Below are 22,990 nucleotides of genomic sequence, written 5' to 3'. Positions count from 1 at the left end.
GACTACCTCAGGCACTGCACCTACCAATATCATGTGCAAGTGGCTGATGTAAAGCAAAGATTTAAATTAAAACAGTTTCTGCCATGTTTCAAAGTCTGTGTGGGAGACTCGCATCTTAATATATCTGTGCAGGTATCTGAATTCTTAGGCAGGTCACAGTTTGGAGGAGAAAATATGTAATTTCTGATACCCTGGAAATAAATAGGTTTCAAGAAACCTCAACATGTTTAAACCTTAAATGAAGTCCTAAGGGAGACCAGGAAATATCAAACTCAAACTGAAAAGAAATGTTTATTTTCAGAATTACCAAAAAGCTTAGAAATAAAATGGATATTAATTTTAAAAGAAAGCACAACACTATAAATGTACTTTTCTGAAATATTTGTTTTAGTAACTTTAATTTTTATATTTAATAAGTACATTTGGGGGAGAAGTTCCACAATGAAAAGTTATTTTTTCCCCTTTAAGACCTTTATGCTTGTCTAGCTCTGATTTGCTGCCATATACACAGACTAAGCCCATATCACCAACTTTTTAAGTGAAATAGGAATTCATCCCACCTGATTTTGTCTTTGTATCCTACAACTTTGCCCACAGCTGGCAGCTGATGCAAATTACCTATCCACATGTGGAGACATGAGATCAGGAATATTTTAGGAAGGCTGACAGTCTTCTAGCTTGACTGATGGCTACTTGGTATCTGAAAAGACCAAGAGGGTCACCCAGTTGATTGGCTTGGGGCTTTTAACACAGGGCATATAAAGGACTTACTAGCACTATGGCTTAGTCTGGTCAAGCCCTTAAAAATTCCAGGAACAGAGAATCTCCCTCCTGTCTGGTGGCCCAGTCCACATCACCCTCCTGGAGAACACCCAATATGAACATCCTAAGTTGCAACTTTCAGCCAACACCCCTTGCAACACCACCTGGCACAACCAAGTAGTTTGTGTCCTTCTTTGTTTGCAAGAGATCTGCTTAAGGGAAAAAATGCAATCTGGCCTTAGCAGACTGCAGTGTAAATATTAGGACAAGATGAAGACAAGCTGAGTCCAGAGGAAGAATGTGGTCCAAAAGACCCCACACAGGAGGACAGCCTGTGAGGGGGACAGTCTCGCAGATCTACCCAGCCATGTCTCCATCTGTGGGTTTCTCCATCTCCATGTTGTCCCTTCTCACAAATGCTTTCAGCCAAGACATACATATTGTTGCATAGGGACAAAGTCTTAGTAGGCGTTTCTAAGCTCTTTGTGCCCAAAAGCAGCAAGGGTGTCCTGGTGTCAGTCCCTTGGAAAGGAAAAGACTTTCAGACTTTGGCTTGAAGATTGTTACCAGGCAGACCAACAAGATACACCCCACCACATGAATGCCAAGTTGGTTCCTACACTGTGCTCTGCCCCTGGAAAGTGCAGCTCTACAACAGGGAAAAGTAATGGGCCAGGACTTAAAGCTGTGGTTGCGGCTGGCCTTGCTTACAGGGCTTTGGTTAGCCATGTATGTGAAACGCCCTGGAAGGCCAGAAGCTTTTCACTTCTTCCTGCTCCATCACATGGAATTGTATATGCGTGCTGCTACTGGGAAGCTGGACCCTGGACAACAAAGGGCCTCTGAAGGACCTCTCAAGGCTTGTTTTTCTGATCTATCACTTGGTTTCTGGAGGACTTTTGGCAAACTTTGGAGGCCCAGATCCATTTTGATATCACAGAAGCATCACTGTCATCCTTGCAATCTCCACTCAGCTGTCCCTAGGTCCTCCTCAGTGAAGTACAGAGCTGCCTGATCCTTCCCCTCTTTCCTGCTAACCAGCTCCTCACTGCTCAAAGCCTTCAAGAGAGCTTGCAAAAAGCTCCCTCCATAGGAGCTTTCCTGTGTCAGAGGCCCACAAAACTCAGTCAGGTCTCAGGGTTCATGGGGATACACACCAGCGCATTGCATGGACCCAGCTTGAAGATGCCCTCACCCTGCAGCCCTACTCCCTTCTGCCCCCCACATTGTCCCCACGCAGGATGGACTGCACTGCTAAGACCTGACATTCACCAAATGCTATGGGGAAAGGACAGGACAGGGCTTAACTCTGTGGTTTCTAAAGGGTTCATAAAGCAGGGACAGCCCTGCATACAGGAAGCACTGCAGAACTTTTGCTATCTGTCCTTGCCAGCTATGCTGGCCACAGGGCAGTGCATTTCCCAAGTCCCATGTGTGTGTCAACCATTTCACCCTCCCTGTCCCTTTTTAGTGGATCCTCACTACATTCCTTGGATCTGGCTGCCCTAGAGAATCAAAGAAAACAGAGCTACAGCCATCAGGCGTCTGCTTGCTTGGACAAGCTGGGCTACATTCACCCTCTTTTATGCCCCCTGCTCAGCCCTTCCTTAAGCCCAGGCTCCCAACCCTGCATCAGTACCACACACAGCCCCATGTGTAACTGAGCCCTGCAAGGGTTGCTGAGCTTGTAAGGGAGGCAGCTAGAAAGCAGAGCACAAAAGCCCCAGTCGCATGGAGATCATGTCTGCTGGCATCAGATAACAGTTCAAAAGGCAAGCATCCTTTCTCCTTGCTCTCCGTCTTCCTCTCAATTTCTTTTAACCACACACACACACACACACACACACACACACACACACAAAGAAAAAAAAAAAAAGGGGGGGGGGGGGTGAAGGGGGGAGGAAAGAAAAGAAAGGGAAGAAAGGGGTGACTTCCAGCCAGGCAGTAAAATGCCATCTGTCCCCTGACGGCTCATGTGACACTGACAGACGTCCACTGCAAGCTGGAGCTGATAGCACACGGCAGCCCGATCCCTGTCCCAGCGGGCAGAGAGCACCCCTTCACTAGACTTCCCGACTTCCCTCTTGCACAGACAGATCATTATTTAAAAAGACAAGAGGCTGATCTTTGCCGCCCTTCCTGCAGGAAAGCATGCCAGGGCAGTGCTGGAGCAGTGCTGGACTTTGGAGTGGGGCTGTCAGTGCAGCCTGCCTTCTTGCCAGGCTGGGATCCCCTCTGATCCACCTGTTTGCATCTCAAAAGCAGTTCCTGGAAAACAAAGGAAATGAACAGCAGGCAGCTCGCCTCTCCCACACAGTCCAACTGCTTAATTGCCTCCAGGGAAGGAGCCTCTCTGACCCTGGGACCCTCCTAGGCCAGAGGACAGGGCAAAAAGTGAGCTGTTGTATGGGAATGAGCCGGCAGCCAGACGTGGCTGCAGCCACCCCCTCAGCTTCCCCAGCCATCCCTATAACCGGCCACAGGCGGGGCCCTGCAGACGCTGCCACAGAGAGGAAGCTGCAGCTCACGTTTCCCAGGACCACAGAAGTCTCTAGGCAACATAACTGTTCCCCAGAAAGAGCTGGGCCCTGATTCATTCCCAAAGGAGCTGGTGGGGAAGTCCCCATGCTCCCTGAACAGGAAGCTGCAGCAGGTGGAAGAGGAAAGGCCCCAAATGCTCCTGTTTTCCCTGATTTCCCAGCAGTGATGGCAACACCACCCTCATCTGGAACACCAAGGCCATCAGAGCAGGCCAGCACACACCTTCTCCATGAACCTCTTCACATTCCCAGTCTCATCATCCTCCAATCTGCCATTCACCACCCAAATATATAACATGGCAGGGCCTCACCACCCTGGCCAGTTTGGAGCTGAGCTGAGTTTCTCATCTCCTAAACCTGGCTCCTGGGAATGGAGTTGCAGAAGAAGCCACCACCCATGCACAGAGCCTGGGGGATAATTTTAGGGGGTGCTTGAGGAGCTGGGATGCCATAGCATCCCCACAACCCTACCACCCATCATCGTTGGGCACCCTGGCAAATCCTGGGCACCCCCCCTGCAGAGAGCTGGGCGTGCAGGGCCGCAGGAGGTGGGCAGCTCCCAAGACCCCTACTGCAAAGTTCCTTCTGCTGCTGGCACCATCCTGGACAGCCTAAGAATCATCACTCCCGACTAAGCATGGTCCTGGGGGAGATGCTGCTGCCTGCCCTATCCAGACCTGTGTCTAGCCCTGTGCCTGTACTGTTCAACCTGAGGTTGTCCATCTGGACTCTGTAGCTATCCCTGATGCCGCAGTCATCTTATTTGACACTTTTGGTGATTCCTAGCCATGTCCTGCTTCCCCTAAAACACCTGCCCCAGCTATGACTTTGGCCTCACCTCAAGGGGAGGTAAGGAGGACCCTCCTATCCCAGCAGGAGGACAGCACACAGCACCAGCTCAGTGCACTGTGCCCTTTGCCACCTTCAGACCTGCCCAAGTGATGAACATGCCCCCATAGGCCTGTCTAAAACCTGTATTGTGCACAATCCACATAATGGGGGCCAAGGCTGAGAAACGTTTTGGGGATAGGGAGAACTGCAACAACATGAAGGGTTTGAGCCAAGATAAAAATTTCCACAAGGTGCAAAACTCCCTAGAGAAACCCCGAGGAGTCTGTGCTACTGCTGCACAGGAAAATGCTCCAGGTGTGCTGTGCTTGGGCTCAGCCCATGGGAGGGCTGTAGGCAGGCGTTTCTGTTTGTAGGGCTGGGAGCTGCTGTCTCCACCCAAGCCCTGCAAAAGTCTCCATCCAGTCCTACATACGAAGAAACACTTTGAAACAGCCTGGCCCTGCTGTATTTAGCCTGGCTAATGATTAGCTAGATAAGATGTGCCATTCAAGGGCACAGGGTGAAAACAGCCCTTCTGCCTTTGCTTACACAGCACACACAGCTGGGCCATTCCCACAAACAACACCCAGACACAGCAAGAACAACAGGGGGAATCCCAGCTCGGGAGCAGCATTCAAGGGCCTGGGCTGGGAGAGCAGCCCAGGGGATGCTGCCCATCTCTGCTCAGAACCTCCCTTTAGCAAGAGTTGACCTACACAATTAGGTCTCCCAGAAGGTACACAATTAGGTCTCCCTGAAGAGATGTTTTTTGCATACAGAAGCAAAGCCAGTGTCTTGGGACCTCGCTCTTTGTCCTCCTTTGGCATCCATCAAAAGTAGATTCCAGATTTAATCTGAAGTTCTAATGTTATGGAGAAGGCCTCCTTGTATGTCTCATGATTTCTCATCTCATGGAGACCCCTTGAGGTTTGCTACAACACCCTCCAACCTGCCCAGAGAACAGGTGCTTTCTCCCCTACAGCCATCTGCAGCAGTTTTACAACAAACTCCTTCCTTTCACTACCCAACTCAGCCTCCTAGGGAGTCAGGATCCTGCCTGTTGCTACTGTGATGAAGAACAGCTCTCTGCAGGGCATGAGCTCATTTCTTCAATGAGACAGTGACAAAACTGCAAGAAAACAGATACTCTGACCATGGCTGAAGGGATAGCTGTCTGTCTGAGAAATGCCCCTCCTGAACTTGCATGTAAAGATACCTTCTGACCAAAAGCTGAAAGCATCAGGCTCTGTGTTTCCCCTAAATCAAAATGTCAGGACTAAAAGGCTAAAGGAATGGAGAGACAGCTTTGCCTGAATGCAAATGTGCTTCTCATCACGAAGGACCAGACAACACGGGTGTGAACTATGCACATACACATACAAGCACAAGAGAGTCAAACCTCCAGCCCTAAGACCCTGCCTGCCCCAACATCCCCCATCCTTTTCCTCTGCACAGCTTTCCAGCCACTCTGCCCCAAGCCTGTAGAGCTGCTTGTGGTTGTTGTGACCAAAGTGCAGGACCCAGCACTTAGCCATGTTGAACCTCATCCCTTGGCCTCTGCTCATTGATCCAACCTGTCCACATCCCTCTGCAGGGCCTTCCTATTCTCCGGCAGATCAACATTTCCCCCCAACTTGGTTTCGTCTGTAAACTTACTGAGGGTGCACCCAATTCCCTCATCCAAATCATCAATAAAGATATTAAAGACGATGGGTCCCAACACTGACCCCTGGGGAACACCACTGGTGACCAGTTGCCAGCTGGATTTCACTCCATTCACCACTACTCTCTGGACCTGGCCGTCCAGCCAGTTTTCAACCCAGCAAAGTGTGTACCTGTCTAAGTCATGGGCTGCCGGTTTGTCCAGGAGAATACTGTGAGAGACCGTGTCAAAGGCCTTGCTGAAGTCTAGGTAGACTGCGTCAACAGACACTGCTATCATCCACCAGATGGGTCACCCAGTCATAGAAGGAGATGAGATTGGTCAGGCAGGACTTGCTTTTCATGAACCCACACTGGCTGGGCCTGATCCCCCAGCTGTCCCACAGATTCTGTATGATTGCATTCAAGATGACCTGTTCCATCACCTTTCCTGGCTCCAAGGTCAGGCTGACAGGCCTGTAGTTCCCCAGGTCCTCCTTACAACCCTTCTTATAGATGGGCACCACATTAGCAAGTCTCCAGTCACCTGGGATCTCCCCAGATGTCTATGACTGTTGATAGGTGATGGAAAGTGACTTGGCAATCACATCCGCCAACTCCCTCAGCACCTTCGGGTGGATCAGTTGAAATTGCTCAAAGCCCTTTAATTAATATAATTCAGCGTCGCTTCCTTGTACAAAGATACAAAAAGCCACCTTCCACATGCTTCCACTGCTCAGCAGTCAAACAACCCTACACAGTCCACTGGATGTTTGAAATCATGCAGATCTTGGTGAACTTTATTTATGCCCAGATCCAAAATCCCTTTCTAATTAGGTAGACCCAGAAAAGCTTTTAGCATTTCATCAGCCCTTCCCTTCACACCCAGAAACCAGCATCTCCTGAAATGCCTTAAAAGCAGCAGAAAACCCCAGTTCCAGAGACCTCCTACAAATTGTCTTATGTTCTTGAGTTTCCAAAGCTCTCTGTTTTCATTCCTCTCAGCTCACAGAAAGCTGAACCTTGCCAGACACACATGTGCCACTCTCCACACAACACTGACCACAAGGCCTTCTGATTATTTTTTTGGTGACATTTCAGCAACAATTACTCATTCCACACGTGTCCCTTCAAAGGCTGATGTTAGTCTCATTTCAAGCAGGAGATTAGACTCAAGACCTCCAAGGTCCCTTCCAGGCATATGGGTGTCTGATACATCCAGGACTGAAGTCCCTGCCTTCACTGAGCAGGGTAACAATTCTCTATACTACTTCTCCTGCTAATCATATATAACTTCTCTGTAGTCTCTCACAGAAATTACTTGCCAACACCATCTCTTTCCTTTGCCTGTAGTAATAACAGAGTACTAGCAAGATGTGGTTTCTTTGTGTGTGAGTATGTGCACCTCAGACTTGGATGTGCAGGAGTTTGGCTGCATCTTAGGTCCGTTAGTCCTACGAGGAGCGGCTGAAGGAGCTGGGCTTGTTCAGCCTAGAGAAGAGGAGGCTCAGGGGTGACCTTATTGCTCTGTATAAGTACATTAAAGGAGGCTGTAGCGAGGTGGGGGTTGGCCTGTTCTCCCATGTGCCTGGTGACAGGACGAGGGGGAATGGGCTAAAGTTACGCCAGGGGAGTTTTAGGTTAGATGTTAGGAAGAATTTCTTTACTGAAAGGGTTGTTAGGCACTGGAACGGGCTGCCCAGGGAGGTGGTGGAGTCACCATCCCTGGAAGTCTTCAAAAGACGTTTAGATGTAGAACTTAGGGATATGGTTTAGTGGGGACTGTTAGCGTTAGGTCAGAGGTTGGACTCGATGATCTTGAGGTCTCTTCCAACCTAGAGATTCTGTGATTCTGTTAGGGTTCCTGCTTCCCAGCATGCAATAATAAGCCTGTGTGCAAACAACATTCTCTGTCTGGCCATCTCTGTCTTTTCCTTCCTTCCTTCCTTCCTTCCTTCCTTCCTTCCTTCCTTCCTTCCTTCCTTCCTTCCTTCCTTCCTTCCTTCCTTCCTTCCTTCCTTCCTTCCTTCCTTCCTTCCTTCCTTCCTTCCTTCCTTCCTTCTCTCTCTCTCTCTCTCTCTCTCTCTTTCTCTCTTTCTCTCTCTCTCTCTCTCTCTTTCTCTCTTTCTCTCTTTCTCTCCTCTCTGCATTCATTAGAATGACAAAGGTTTCTGATTACAGTCTCTCTGAGGAACCAGGCAGCAAGGCTGCTGCTCACTTACTGACTGGCAGACTAAGATAGATAAAGGGAGAGATTTGTATATTGACTCCGTGTTTATGTAACTTGTGCAAGGCCTGGCCAGGAGCAAAGGGGGATATGACCCACATAAATAATAACGAGCAGCATTTTAAAACTAAATCATCTGGAAAATTCACAGACGATTCTGCCGGCTCCTTCTATTGTGTCACCAGAGGGTCATAAATAATTCAGCCTTACTCAAATATTTATGGAAATCAATTTAGCCCTCAGTCCAACGTCACCTCCCTGAGAAAACAGTTTCCCTTAGCATCTCAAGTGCAAACCAACTGCAAGCCTCCCCAGGGCTGAGGGCACCTGTAGCCTGCACGCAGCATGCCCAGGCACCAGCCCAGCTCAGCAGGTCCCAGGCAATCTCTGAAGCCACTATTTCCACTTGTGCAAGTGGAGCAGGGAGCTCACTCACCACAGGGAACACCAGGAAGGTGAAGCTCCACCTGGAGAGGTCCAGTTCCTGCCCTCCATCTTCTGGGGCCCAATGAGCTTCCCAACAGGGCATCTGCTCTGTCCCAGGGCAGTTGTCAGCTCCAGGGCTGAGGGATGGTGCTTGGCAAAGCTGTCAGTATACAGAGAGCAGCTGTCCATCCCCTTCTGCCCTGTCTGAGCTGCTCCTGTACAGGTGACAACTGGCCCTCAGAGCAATGTTGCTAAGCTCCCTGGTGTTCAGAACAGTGATGCCAAGCTCCCTCGCACAGGTGAGAGGCTCCCTGATATGACCAAAGTTCATAAAATAAACTCCCACAGGAGCAGACAACTTTCAGGAACTCCCTGCACCTGGTCCTGCCATGTCCCACAAGGAGCAGCTGCTGAAGGACCTGGTCTGTCACCCAGCACTTGAAGCTCACTTACTTGCTTCCTCTTTGGCTGACACATGGCAAGGATTCCTGATACCTCTATTCCCAAAGAAAGGTGGTTACACTGGTTGCCCATCATGACCTGCTTCTGCATTCCACCCGCATGGTGGATCCACCAGGCTTATGGCCTTGAGCACATCAAGGGAGTCTTCTGGGAGCTCAGCATTATGCACGAGCTACTCTCTTCTGATGAAAAGCCCACTTCATGGGAGCTGTGAACATCTCCCAGCATCTTAATGGCAGACTAAGAAACTGGACAAATCCCTAAAATCAAAAGCTGGTCACTTCCGTACATTATCCATAGTTGCAATATGCTCAGAGAGTGACTATACTACAGGGATCACGATCAAATGAGCCGTCAGTTCAGCCACCAGCACAGATAGCTGTGATAGCCATGCCAACATGGAGAAGATGTCTCCTATTGCCCCCATGCTCCCTTGCAGCTCCTGTAAGGGCTACCTCTTGGTAAGTCACTTGATCTGTCCTTTCCCCAAGTTTATGGGCCCATTTCTCTCCACTAGTGCACCTTTCCTGGAACAACACATTGAGCCATGCAAAGGCACAGCACAGCTGGATTCCTAAGAGGCACCATGGCAGGCTCTGTTGATAGAAAATCCTCATGTACATCCAATGTACATGAATTTGGCAGACTCTGGGCTGCAGGCAGCTTGGGGTTCTGATGTGGTAAGGCCATGCTGCAGCAAACAGACACACAAGGAGGGATCATCTGTGGTGTTTTGGGTTTCCTGTATTTCCACCTTTGGGATATTTCTGCACCAAAAGCATCAGTTTAGAAGCTTTGGTTCGAGCATCCATTGGTTGTGAGCACCTGCAGCAGGACCCCAGTGTGGGGGAGCTCAGGGCAGACTTTTCAAATTAAGGCCACAGTCATTGACAGCCACAGAGATGAAACAGGGATGTTCCCTCCAGCCATTCAAAGTGTTTCTGATCCCCCAATTCCTCACAGTAAGAAACTCACAGCATTACAGAATGAGGCAGAGAGAAGGTATGACTGGTAGCCTGAGGGGCTGTAGGAGCTGTTATCAGTGATGGACTCTGCACCTTCCAAGCTGAAAATGCAGCAAAGGCACAGAATCTAGATTTTCAGGAAAGTTTTTGAACTTTTCCAGCCCTAAAACTGGACAAGAATGGTCACAGCTTTTCTTCTGCCCAAGCCTCCACCAAACATGCTGCATCTTGAATTATCTCTGAATTTCCAAGCTAGACAAGTGCTGGTGTGTCCCATCCAAGGATGCACCATCATGGGGGTCCACATTACAAGCCACCATTCCTGTCTATGGACTAGCTCAGTTAAACTGTGCTCCCTCATAGGATTTCCAAGGAACAGGAAGCTTCAATGGGAAAAGGAGAGAGAGACAGTGGGGCTAACCAGAGGTATTAGACCTGCCCCAGAAAAGCTGCAGCAATACCAAAGAGCATTGTGATTCAATGTGCCTGCAGCTCCCACTGTAGGGGCACATCTCCCCAGCATGCTTGAGCATGGGAGACAAAGGGATAAAGATATGTATAGATAATACTAACACAGAAGAGCTTCACTGGAAATAATTAGCCCTTGTTAGGAGAAAATCCTAGGGGGGAATATATATGTATATATATATATGTTGTTGTTGTTTGATTTGGTTTCATTTGATTTGGTTTCATTTGGTTTCATTTTCTCTCCCTGGCCAGAAGATTCCCACTTCTGTCCAGCATTTATAATCTGGGGCCTTTGAAACTGTATTTTTCTTCATCACACTGGTCATAAATTACAAACTCTAATGAAGTGGATGATCCTGGGCTACAGGGTCCTGAACTGTCCAGCAGCTGGTAAGCTACCTAATGATTAGCCTTAATTAATAACACTATTGTAAAAGTGTCTGGCTCTGCCCAGTGCAAGTGCATCTCCTGATTTTTCTTCAGAGCTGCTACATGAAAGTATGTGCATTAGCTGAGTTTTATTTTAAAAGGGGTTAACTTGTGCCCTCTTCTCCCCCAAGCACAGTAACACAATCGATCTCACAAGAGCTGCTTGGCTTTCCCCTCCCTACTCTATCTGTTACTTCTTGGTTCTTAATAAATTATTCAGCTTTCCTAAATATTCATAGGGGTCTCATTATCAACTAATTTTGCTTATTTAAAACAACTGCATAATCAAAACACTATAGTGTTTCGCCTTTCTTATAGCAATTAATTATTCATATGCTGGGAATCTGCATTTAAATTTATTGATTCTTTAAAAGGCACATTTTTCACACTGGGGGGGGGCGGGTGTGGAAGAAACACTGGTTATTTCAGTTTTGAACATTTTGTGAACATTTTGGTCCAAACTCTCATTTAAAAAAATCATATGGTGTTTTCCTGGGAACAGACGGCAGGCAAACCCATAGCATCATCAAATGCACATGGAATTCCTGAATGCAACAAAAGGGAGTGTTTTCAACATTGCAATTATTCACTTGCACAGTATTGACTTACAGCCTTTTCCCAGCATGCTGCTACTGGATTATTGTTGCAGCATACATTATACAATGACTTCTGGGTGTCTTTAGTTGCTCTCAGTTGAGCCACAAAGAACACACTTGGCAAGGAAGGGACATCTTGCAAAGGTATGCGAAGCTATCAGTATCACTGAATTCACTCTGGGATTATCCATCAAAGAAAGCACTGAAGACAAAAGTGCATAGAGGATCAAGGAGGAACATGCACCAAAGCATGCAGTCAGCCTTCAGGCCTGCTCAGCCACTAGCACTAAGCAAGGCAGAACACCCCGCACACACATGCCCCCAGACATACATACCTATTGTTTCCTATACTGACCTGCTGCATCTTGTCTCATTCTGAACTCCATCTGCAGATTTATATAGAGAAATCCATCCCCAGACCCCACACCCTTCTTGGGTATATCTCTGAGGAGCTGGCCTCATTCTGCTCTTAGATTTACAGAATCACAGGATAATTCAGGCCTGAATTACTCTGGAGGTTTCTAGTCCAATCTCCTGCTCCAAGAAGGGTCAGCTATGGGATCAGATCATGTTGCTCACAGCTTGTCTTGTCTTGAAAAATTGCAAGGATGGGAACTGCACAACTTCTGAGCAACCTGTTCCAATTCTTGGCTGCCTTCATGGTGAAAATGTTTTTCCTCATATCTTCTGAAACTCTCTTTTTCAGTTTCCATTTTCTCTTGTCCTTCTGTCATGCAACACTGTGAAGATTCTGGGTCTGTCTTCCTGACAAACTCTTTCCCAAAACGCTTCTGGTTATCATTTCTCACCAAGCCTTAAAGAAGACCTGCCTAGACCTCACTGTAAGCAAAGAGGGAGTTATAAACACCTGAGCATCTTCCTGTAGGTGCTCAGTTGCTGGCAGATCACATCTGCTGGTGATTGGAGATCTGAAGGGGAGAAGAAGAGTGTCTCCATGCTCCCCAGCTGAAGTCTTTGGTGTGAATCCCAGTGCACATGGCTGTTTCCTGAATAATGGAATGAGCCTCCAGTCCAGGGCTAGGTCCAAAAATGCCAGGCAAGATACCATGAATCATACTTTGCTTGTGCTTTTAGGGCGTTAGCAATGCTTCTTCAGCTGGCAAGAGTTGCAGATGTGTCAGTCTTTGCAGAGAAGTTTCCATCTTCAAGTCCCTCAAGAGCTCCTGCTTGGGGACACTCCTGCTTGGGGACACTCCAAGCTCAGGACAGTGCTCACATCTGCAAAGCCAGTGTCCAAAAGCTCCCTTCTCAGCTCCTAATGGCTGTAGCAGTATTCATAGGGAGCCTGGGTTCCTTGCTAGTATGGAAATTTCAGTTCATCTTCAAGTCCAACACTGACCAAAAGCAGGACAGTAGCACATGAAGTCCAATGGGTTTTCAGTGCCGGCATTCAAGACGAGCCATTCTGGTAGGGCTGGCTCTGGGCCAGGTGTCCTGCACAGGGCACAGGTTACTGGATGAACACCAGATGGTTAATTTTATAATTTTATTTGTCTCTTGAGAACTAACTAACTGCTTAACATGTTTTAATTTGTTTTCATACTCTTTCATGCTCTCATTAAAAAATAAAAATAAACTAAATCAACAACACTAGCCACAGGAGGAACATGAATCTGTAAGTTTTGTTATAACACAGCAGAGTACCAGGACAAGATCTCCCTTTCTTGCTTCCCCTGCTTGTCTGTCTGCATAACTGGCTGGCTGGATGGCCTTTCATCTGTTTGGCTACAGCTTCACAGGATGTCATTTAGAAGTACCTGCCACGTGGAGCAGCCTAAGGACTTGATCCAAATCTCAGCCTGTATCTGGCCTGTGATGGTCTGGAGTTTTCAGAAAGGACTTGTTTAGAAAGGACCAGGTAGTGGCAGCCACAAATAAGGCAGAAGGAGCTTGAAGAGCAAGATATCTTGCACAAAATATACAGCAGGTTGCTGTGAACAACACCTATGCCATATGTTTAGCTTGAGGCAGTGCTGCACTGTCCTTGAACGAGAGATTGGATCTGCTCCTTGCTGACCATTCTTGGCCTAAGCACTGTGGAGATGCCAGCACAGTGTGTCACAGCAAGGTCACCTCAGAGTTGGCAGGATTACACTGGTTATAATGCCCTTCTGTGAGTCACTCACAGCTATGCCAACACTCCTCACATAGCACTTGGAGAAGGTAATTGCACTCAGGGTGACCTCCAGAGACTAAGGCACCAAGGAAAAGGCAGGTACTTTCTGGACGTTCTGGATGTCTTCTCAATGACCCAAAAGACATCGCTTCTCCTCCCAGTTTATGACACCTCTGTGATCACAGCCTCCACTGCTCCTCCCTGCAGAGCTCAGCTCTGTGGTCTCTCCACCAGTTGGAGTTTGATGACCTGAATGCTTCTGCCCTGTCCCACCTTGTGGTCTGCAGACAGTGCAGGGAGGGTCAGGGCTCTGGGTGAATGATGCAAGAAGGAAAAATGGAAATCACAGACAGAAAGGCACCAGGGGATGAGGGCAGGCTAACACTTGGAAACTGATCCTCATAACCAAGGTGTTTAAGATGCTGAAGCAGTTGTTGGTAAAACAGGATCCCATGAATCTTTAGAAAAGAATTAAATTACTTAAGTGAGAGAAAACTTTCCTGAGATAAAGTAGTTAAAACTGCTGCTCATATCAAGCAGATGAATTTTTAGGAGAAATTTCATTTAGGCAGAACAGCAGAAACTTAACAGAAATCCCAGTTGTACACAAAGGGACTTATTAACAAAAATCCTGCTGTAGCAAAGACATGCACACACGCTTAACTTTGCAACTCCGGAGCACCAGTGAGTCTGCTTACAGTGCATCTGAGCACTTGTTCTCAGAAGCTAATTTTGTACAGAAAGCAGCCCTGAAAGAGTAGTTTATGGGAAACATAGCCAAGAAAACAGATAACAGGAAAGGAAAACAGACTGTTTCATGCCTGGGTGCTGAGGAAGTTTAGTGTGGTAAGGAGGTTTTGGTTACTGTTAAGGAAGCAAGTTTGTCCTCTTGTTTTGGAAATCAGCAGAAGGAGGTCTGGGAGTTCAAATGAAAAGCATCTGAAAGACATCAGCATGATTTTAGCTGGGAGAGTGCTCAGGCAGGGACTGCACTCCACCACGATGAGTCACTTAGCAGAGCATAATCTTTGTGTTGCTGGGACAGATCATATCTTGCTCCAGGAGTTACAGTCCTGTGTGTAAAGAGCCTCTCTGCAAAAAAGCCCCATTCACTACCTTCAGATTTAAATCTACCCTCCATGGCCCTTTTCCACCTTGACAAGAAAGGACAAAGGTACAAGAATGCTGGGTTCACACAAAGCACACTGCTGATTGGCACTAACAACCAGGACAAGGAACACCGATTCTCGTGCGCAGGTTAACATACCTCCAAAAATCAACCCTGCATAAATTGCATAAGGCACCTCTGTTGGACTCAGCATTATTGCCCCTTGCAAAAACGGATCATTTTTCCTCTCTAAAATCAGGCCTCAGTCTCAATTTCTGTCTTTATTCTGCCTCAGTTTCCCTGTTTCAGCCCCCTGAGCTTTTTTATCTGGGGATTGCAGTGCAGAACTGGAACCAGGATGCCTGGGAACTGCTGAGGGCAGAGAAGGTGTCATTTTCGACATTTTGTTGGGTGAGAATGATACAGTCACCTTCCTCCTGCACACTTCCATTCCCCCCCCCCCCCCCCCCCACTGTTAAATGAAGATGGTTCTATTTACCCACATTCACAAATTCAGTTTTATAATCTGGGTTAATGCTGATTTCCAAGTGAATGCACTAAAGTGTCATCCAGTCCTTAGCACCTACTCAGAGCTTCCTTTCTTACAAGCACTTCACAGGTCAACTGCAAAGCAACACATGCATCAAGAAGCTTATACTGGTGGTATCACAGCACAGCTCTTGAAGGGTCTAGAGAACAAGTCATATGAGAGCAGCTAAGGGAGCTGGTGTTATTTAGCTTGGAGAAGAGAAGGCTCAGGGGAGACCTTATTGCTCTTTACAGTTTTCTTAAAGAAGGTTGTAGCAAGGTGGGGGTCATGCTCTTCTCCCAAGCATCAAATGATAAGACAAGAGAAAATGACTCAAGTTGTTCAGGGGAGGTTTAGGTTGGATATTAGGATAAATTTCTTCACTGAAAGAGTTGTGAGGTATTGAACAGGCTGCCCAGGGAGGTGGTTAAGTCAACATCCATTGAGGTCTTCAAGAAACTTGTAGGGGGAACTAGAGGGGAAAACATGCTGAAGTCACTTGGATTTTTCAGCCTGGAGGAGACTGAGGGGAGACCTCATTGCAGTCTACAACTTTCTCATGAGAGAGAGTGGAGAGGCAGGTGACAAGCAACAGGACCAAGGGAACAGCCTGAATCTGCTGCAGGGGTGGTTCAGACTGGATAACAGGAAAAGGTGCTTCTCCAAAGGGGTTGTTGGGCACTGGAACAGGCTCCCTAGAGATGTGGTCAAAGCACCAAGTCTGCCGGAGTTCAAGAAGCATTTGGACAACACTCTCAGATACATGATCTGATTTTTTTGGGTGGTCCTTTGGGGACCCAGAAATTGGATTTGATGATCCTTGTAGGTCTCATCCAACTCAGGGATTCTATGATTCTATGATTAAGGACATCCCTTGACTCCTTTTACCTATCACAGCTGTACCACCTTGAGCATGTCCCAGACCTACTCTTCAGAGACAGGTGACTGACTTGCTCTTGACACTGATGACCAGGCAGAGCCCAGCACATACATACCCATTCCCCACCTACCCATGGCTTGGTGTGACCAGATGGGTGGCATGAAGTCTGGAATGTCATAAGAACAAATCCACAAAGAGGTAGTTAATTGTGTATGTCTTTGCTACATGTGTCTGAGCAGCTTCCTGCAGGGCCCCGGTGGGTGTGCGCACTGGCACCGCCGGTTCACAGCTTGCTGCCTGCCTGCAACCATTGCTGCCCTCTCTGCCCGCCCCATGGGAACAGGGAGCGGCAGGGAACGTCTGGATTCCATAAGAAGCTGAGATACTCATATAGTCAGTATTAATTACAACACTTAACATTTAATTATAGGTTTCTTTGATTTCCACTGTATACTTCAAGCTGAAAAAACTTTCTAATTGTCTCTATGTTTCTATAGCTCAGGTATGAACTTACACTCTAGCAATGGCAGAACCACTCGGTGTGTTCCAGACCATCTCATGCCGTTACCAGTCTACTACCCATTTACAGGCACCTAGAGAGAGCTGAGAGGGGGAGCCAGTTGTTCCCCATTGACCTCACCCCTTGCTTAAAACAGCATGTCCCAAAAATGGCCTCAAGCAGTTGATCTCTCAAGAGAGCTGATCTCTCTCATCAAGATCCCTTGCAGAGCTGAAGCTATGGGGCCAGTAATCCACAGGGAAGCTGGGACCTCCAGGGACAAAAGACTGCCCCAGTCAAGCTCCTACTAAATGGACTGTAAAAATGATCTGATGTAATGCAAAACTATGCAGATGGAGAGCTGATTGCTCTCAGAGTCACACCCTGTGTGTCTCCTTTGTGCCTGCACCCTCACAGTTCAAGAGCAACACAGCAGGGACAGTATGGGGACTTGCATTGTAAAACTGAGTCACCCAGTGGAATGCTCCATTCATGAAAGGACACAACCCCTTGCTGCAGTTCTCTGCTCCCTTCACATTCTCTGTGGCATCTGCAGTTGCTGCCCATGCTTGGTTGGAAGATATAAGTCACTGTGATGTGTTTGCATTCATTTGGAGCAGCACAGCTCCAGGACTGGAGGGGTACGTGGGGAGCAGTGACCAGCACCATGAAGAGAGAAGGTCCTTGTTTCTGTACTAATCCCAGCACTCTTCCAGGAAGCTGGACCTGCAGATCTGGGCCTAAATTAGGAGTTCAAACACCCGCCTGGGAATTGAACGTCTATTATCTCAGCCGTGCAGAAAGCTGCTACTTCCTCCGGCCAAATTAGGGGTTGTGTAACCCAGGAACAAGAGCACACAGTACATTTTTAAAGTCACCAATTTTCTCCTGGAGATCCTCCCCCAGTGCTTGCCAAAGGGACAGGTCCAACTGGCCACAAGCACCTGGACCTTCCCAGCAGCAGGCGTGATCTGTGCCATCACACTCTGCTGTGTCGTCCCCAAACACAGACAGGAGATCTGCCTGACACAGCCATTCCCTGCCTGCCCTGGAAACCAAGCCGCCACAGCAGTGAGGGATGTGCCCATGGGCTGTGTGTACAGGAAGGAGGTCTGCTCCACAGAGGTAAGGAGCAATGGGCTGAACCCAACCTTTGAACCTGAAGACAGGGAGCAGCAGTTGCCTCACGTGGCTTCCTGCGGCAGCCTTGACAAACTGCAGCCTCTTGTGTGCCCTTTCTGCCCTGGTGCTGGTCATCACTAGAGCCTGTCATCACTAAAATCACCTGGAGAGGCTTCCTGATGTCTTTTCCCATGGATTATGCCAGTTCCAGCCACAGAGGATTGGAAATCTCCTTCTCTCTTATCACATGTAATGCACAAGCACTTCAGGGGAACAGCAGCAAAATAAACCTGAAGAAGTATATCCTGCAGACACAAAGCAACACACCAAAGACTGCCCATACTGCTTGGAGCATACATGCTCCCAGCTTGGCAGAACAGGCCTGGCATCAAGTCAGACTGACCATGTCACAACAACTCCTCTTCAAGCTGCCCCGCAGACGGATCCTGCAGCAGCCCTACAACTCCCCACTCCACAGGCAGCACCGGAGCATTGAAGGGGAGAAAGACCTAGTGGTGTTTGTCTCAGGGAGCTTAATTCCCTGTGGCTCTGGGCCCTGCAGAACCTTTAAAGGCTGCACATCATAGAACCAGGGATGTAGTAATAAATATGTCTTCATTTCTGCAAGGGAAGAATGAGAATATGCCCAGCACAGTAGCAATGTGACTACTCCACTCTGGCCTATGTGGATACAGCCAATATAAATCCTACTGAGTCCCCACTCATTCTCATCCTGCTCTGCTTGTGCTCAGGTTAGCATGCCAATACCAGCATGCAGTGCATCAGCTGCAGCTGCATAGCTGCATAGGGTTAGCCCCAGGAGAGCCAAGAAGGCCCTCTGTCAAGGCCCTCTGTCAAAAGGCCAGGGGTCTTTTAATCAAGATCATCTTTCTCACCACACAAGGAATTCAGCCCTTCTGAGATGGCTGGGGGATGATTATCCCCACCACTGGGCTAACTGGGGGGAGGAGGGGGGCGGTTAGATAGGAATACAAAACATGCATCCCATCAAGCACACTGTGGCAAAGGTGGTCAGTGTAGACCCAGCAGCTTTGCAAAGTACAATGGTCCCATATGGGCACTGGGCTCATCATACCGGGACCATGCAACAGGACAAACCCCAGTCCTCTGCATGCATCAGTTTCTCTGTCTCTTGAAAATGGGAAAAATAATTCACTGTTTTGGAGAAATGCTAATCTGAACTTAAGATTCTGAAGGTTCTGTGCATGAGTCTTGTAGGTCTTTTTGAAAGATCTCTTGAGGACTGTCTCCTAAGACAGCCCTGAAAGGGAATGTGGCTGCCATCTGGAACATGGCGCAATGACCTAGGAAAGTTCACGTGGAAACCCTGGACATTCCTGTCAGCTGGTGGCACAGAGCGGGGGGGGCGGGGGGCGGGTGTGGGGTGGGTGGGGTTCTCTGATGCCGATACTGATTTGGTGAGCTCATCAAAAAATCCAGCTTCACTGTCTCACTGAAGAAAAAAGAGGATGCTTGTTTCCACAGCACAGCACTTGGGAATCCACCTCTCCTCTGGCTCTTTCTTGCCCAAGCCAGTCCATGGCAGGCCTCAAGTCAGATGGTCACAACAGGTCGTTGCTTAACCCATAGGATGTTCCCCAAGGACAGAACCTTTGCATTTTGGCCTAATGTCACAGTGGAGTCACCCTGGGAGTCATTCAGCCCCAGGCCACATCTATCCAAGCACACAGCTGGTGTCCAGTCCCTGTGGCAGTGCACAGCCCTGCACCGTGAGACACAGAATAAACAAGCCTGGGGCACAAACATCAAATTGGCCTGGGGATGGGTGGATCTGCTGCTAGCAGGTGGAGTCCATTGATTCCTCTAGAACTTGGAGAGAAATTGCCTGTATGACAAGGACTGTGAAAAGGTGGCTCAGCCCTGACAACCAGGTGGAGAAAAAGTAAGGAAGAAATTAGTACCTCCATCCCACAAACAGGGGTTTTCTGTCCTGCTTAACCTCCAAGCACACCCCTATAATTGCTTTTGTATTTTTTGGGTGCAGGGGGCATCATGCTCTGCCTCACTGCTTTCACTGCCAGGGAAGATGGCCCCGGATGTGTGAGAGCAGGGAGAGGAGACCCAGGACATGCTGCACCCTGAAAATCCTTCCAGATTCTTCTCCTCCTCTGTGCCCTGATAATGGCACAGCCTCTGGATGCCCCAGAGATGTTTTGCATCCCCTCTCCATTGACATACCAGCCAAATTCCTGCTGGGATATCACCCAGGGCCACCTCACAGAGCTGCCAGCGGTGCAGATGGGGGTCCTACATCTTGCAGGATGTGACCAGTGACTCTGCTGGGTACAGCAGGTCTCCCCGCCTCACCAGTGACCTGTGCCTGGGAGCAGGCTACTGGGGCATCAGGACAGAAAGATCAGCCTGCAAACTTCTCACCAGAGCTGATAACAAATTCACGTCTGCTGCCACAGTGAACCACCCCAGGGCAGCTCCACGTGCTGCATGTTCCAGCAAAACACATCTCACAAGAAAGCAGCTGTGATGGGACTCACACAGGGCTGTGGAGGAACCAGGGGAACCACACCAGCTGTGCCATGCCAGCTGCTGCCTGGCTGCTCCATGTTAGCCACTGATCCCAGCAGCTGCTAGGACATACTGGATCACTGCTGGATGCCAGCCAGGGGTCACTTTGCAGTGTGACCATCGTTGGAGGTTTCTGCTATACATACCCATGTTCCCATCTAACTCCCAAGGGCTCCCTCCTCGTTCTGCTCAGCCAGACTCCCAGCAACCCAAATGGCCCTTGTGGCCCTCCAGGCCTCTCCTGGTGTCACTGGGGACAGCCATGATCCTCCTCCCTGCTCCCCCCCTCCATCACAGCACCTTCTCCCAGCCATGATGCCCCATCACAAGCTTTACACCACTTCCTTTTGACTCAGCCTATTCACATTCACTGTTGCCACAGTCTCCATGCTGACTAACTGCCAAGACATGGGGTGTTTCTTTGTATTTAAAAAGTGCAGGGTGCTTGCTAAGCAAGGTACCACAAGGACCCCTCTGGCCTTTGTAGGATCTGTTCAGTCCTCACCTGGCTTGCTGTGGTATACAAACTCTTTCTCTACCTCAGCCAGTCCCAAGGGTTTTCCTTCCCATTTAGGGGAATTACCACATTTGCCTGTGTTTGTTACAAGCTCAGAATGAAACTCTTTGAATTCCATCTTAATGGGAACTTGCCCCTAAGGGACTAAAACTTTTCCTTCACAGCGGTCTCTGTCTGAGCCCTGTGAGTACTTGGAGCTCTTCCCAGTGTTTACCTGGAGCTGCAAATAGCTGCCATTCAGCTGAACTGCATGAAGTTAAAGCCCTTATTAGAGATTTCAGCAGAACAGAAGCTGATCCTCTCTGGGTGGGCTCTGCCCCCCACTTGTCCCCACACCCACCCCACCTGCCCAGCAGGCAGGAGCCAGGTCTTCACTTTGTATCCCACTTCCAATGGGGCAAGCAAGATACCAGACAGTGCTGCAGAAGAGAAAGGGGGCTGGACATGTGGCCCTGGAGATCTTAGACCTCTGCATTGCTTTGGCTTGATCCAAACTCTGAACCATCACTTTAGATGATTCAAGCTACTGCAAGTGGGTTTCTAGGGTGATGAAAGGGAAAACTATAGGCATTGGTGTAGTCCCAGTTGATTTGAGTGTTGGGAAAGGCAATAGCACGTGTATTTCATTACTGACAGCCAAAGGACAGAGTAATTGGCATTTGAATTTACAGGATAACTGAGGAATGGGCCTGGAGCATCATGCAGTTGGGATGGCAACTTCATGTGCAGCAATGGCCAAAAATACCATCCTGCAGTTAGAGGAGAGAAGCCCTCACAATGGTTCAGGGACCAAGGGTCTGTTCAAGGCACTGGGAAAACAGTGTGCAACCATCTGGCAAAGTGCAGAAGCAGAGAGTTGGAAGGTGTTGGGCACCTCCTGTGCAGGACAGAGCAGACTGTGGCTGCCCTTGACTTCAGAATTAATGGCTAGTCTATGAAAGGACCTCTCCCTGCTCTGATCAGTGCCGCTGCTCCTGAGTAGGGAGCAATGTCCACCTTCCCCGTTGCCTTGTAACCTTCCTCTGCCATTAAGACAATTGCCAAAGGAGCTATGGTTCAGTGCCACAGTACAGTACGTCAGCCCAGTGTGGAAGGAGCCAGCATTTGTGGGAGGCTACAAGGAAAAGTCTTTTCTTGTCTAGGCCTGTGCATCCAGGGATAATATCTTTCGGTAGTGCTTGGCTGACTCAGTCTGTAATCATAAGTTTATCTCGGGGTCAGGGTGCAAGCTCCCCTTTGGACAGCAGAAAATGGTATTGAGGTCAAATGAAGGATGGTGGCCATGGTAGAGAAAAGGGACTAGCACTCTAAGCCTCACCTCATCTTAACAAGAGTAGGACGGATTTCAGGTTCAGGTCATCCTTCAGCACCATGCCCATGCTTCATAAATGCACTGCAAGTTCTGTCACAAGAGACCATGGGCCACAGAGATCAAACACTTGCCAAAGAGGCCTGGCTGCTTCACACTTCCCCCACTGACACACATCATTGTACATTTCTGAAGATTCAAGGAGTCAATGGGTGGGCTGTGAATAACCTGAATAACCCCCATTTCCCTGCACATTGCTGGTGTCTCAACTTGTCCAGGATGATCCTGCCTTTTCTGACTTACCTGATAAACAGCTGCCCCTTTCTGCTCTGCTTCTCAGCAGCACTAAACTAAGGGACTTCAGATGACTAGCGATTAAGGCATTAAAGCCAGGATTTTTAAGTGAGTCAGGAGAATTGGAAGTCCAAAATCCACTGAAATTCAAACCTGTTGGTTCCTGGAAGAAAATTCCTTTTTCAGCAATACAGGAGCAGTGTATGACTTTTCTCCCCAGAGATGTGAACAAGCCCTTTGCTTTTCACATGGTGATCAGTCCCACTGACAGCTACATGCTGGCTGTGCAAATGAGGTTCATCGTGCACATAACTTCTGCATTAAAAACCCACATAATAAAAAAAATGAGATGTCATGCTATGCTGCATTATGTCACATTATGTCATGTGATGTCACCCTACATTATGTCAGATCACAAAGCAGCTGTGTCCTGGTGATTCAGTCATTGAGGCTGAAACACAGTCCTCCCTCCTCCCAAGGCAGGTGGTCAAGTATGGGTGACATATGAAGAACACAGAATGTTGTGAAAATACTAAAGTATTTCTCCAAGTAACTATTTTGAAGGTACAAAATGAAATTCCTGAGAATTTACAAGAAAATTGTTTGATAGAACAAGAGTTAACATTAATGCAGAGAGAACGCTTTATGAAAGTTGTCATCCAGCATCAGGTAATGTTTCCCCA

Source organism: Anas acuta, chromosome 21 (genome assembly GCF_963932015.1).
Source record: "Anas acuta chromosome 21, bAnaAcu1.1, whole genome shotgun sequence".
NCBI classification, from domain to species: Eukaryota; Metazoa; Chordata; class Aves; order Anseriformes; family Anatidae; genus Anas; species Anas acuta.
The sequence above is the reverse complement of the archived record's forward strand: the minus strand, read 5'-3'. Positions refer to the sequence as shown.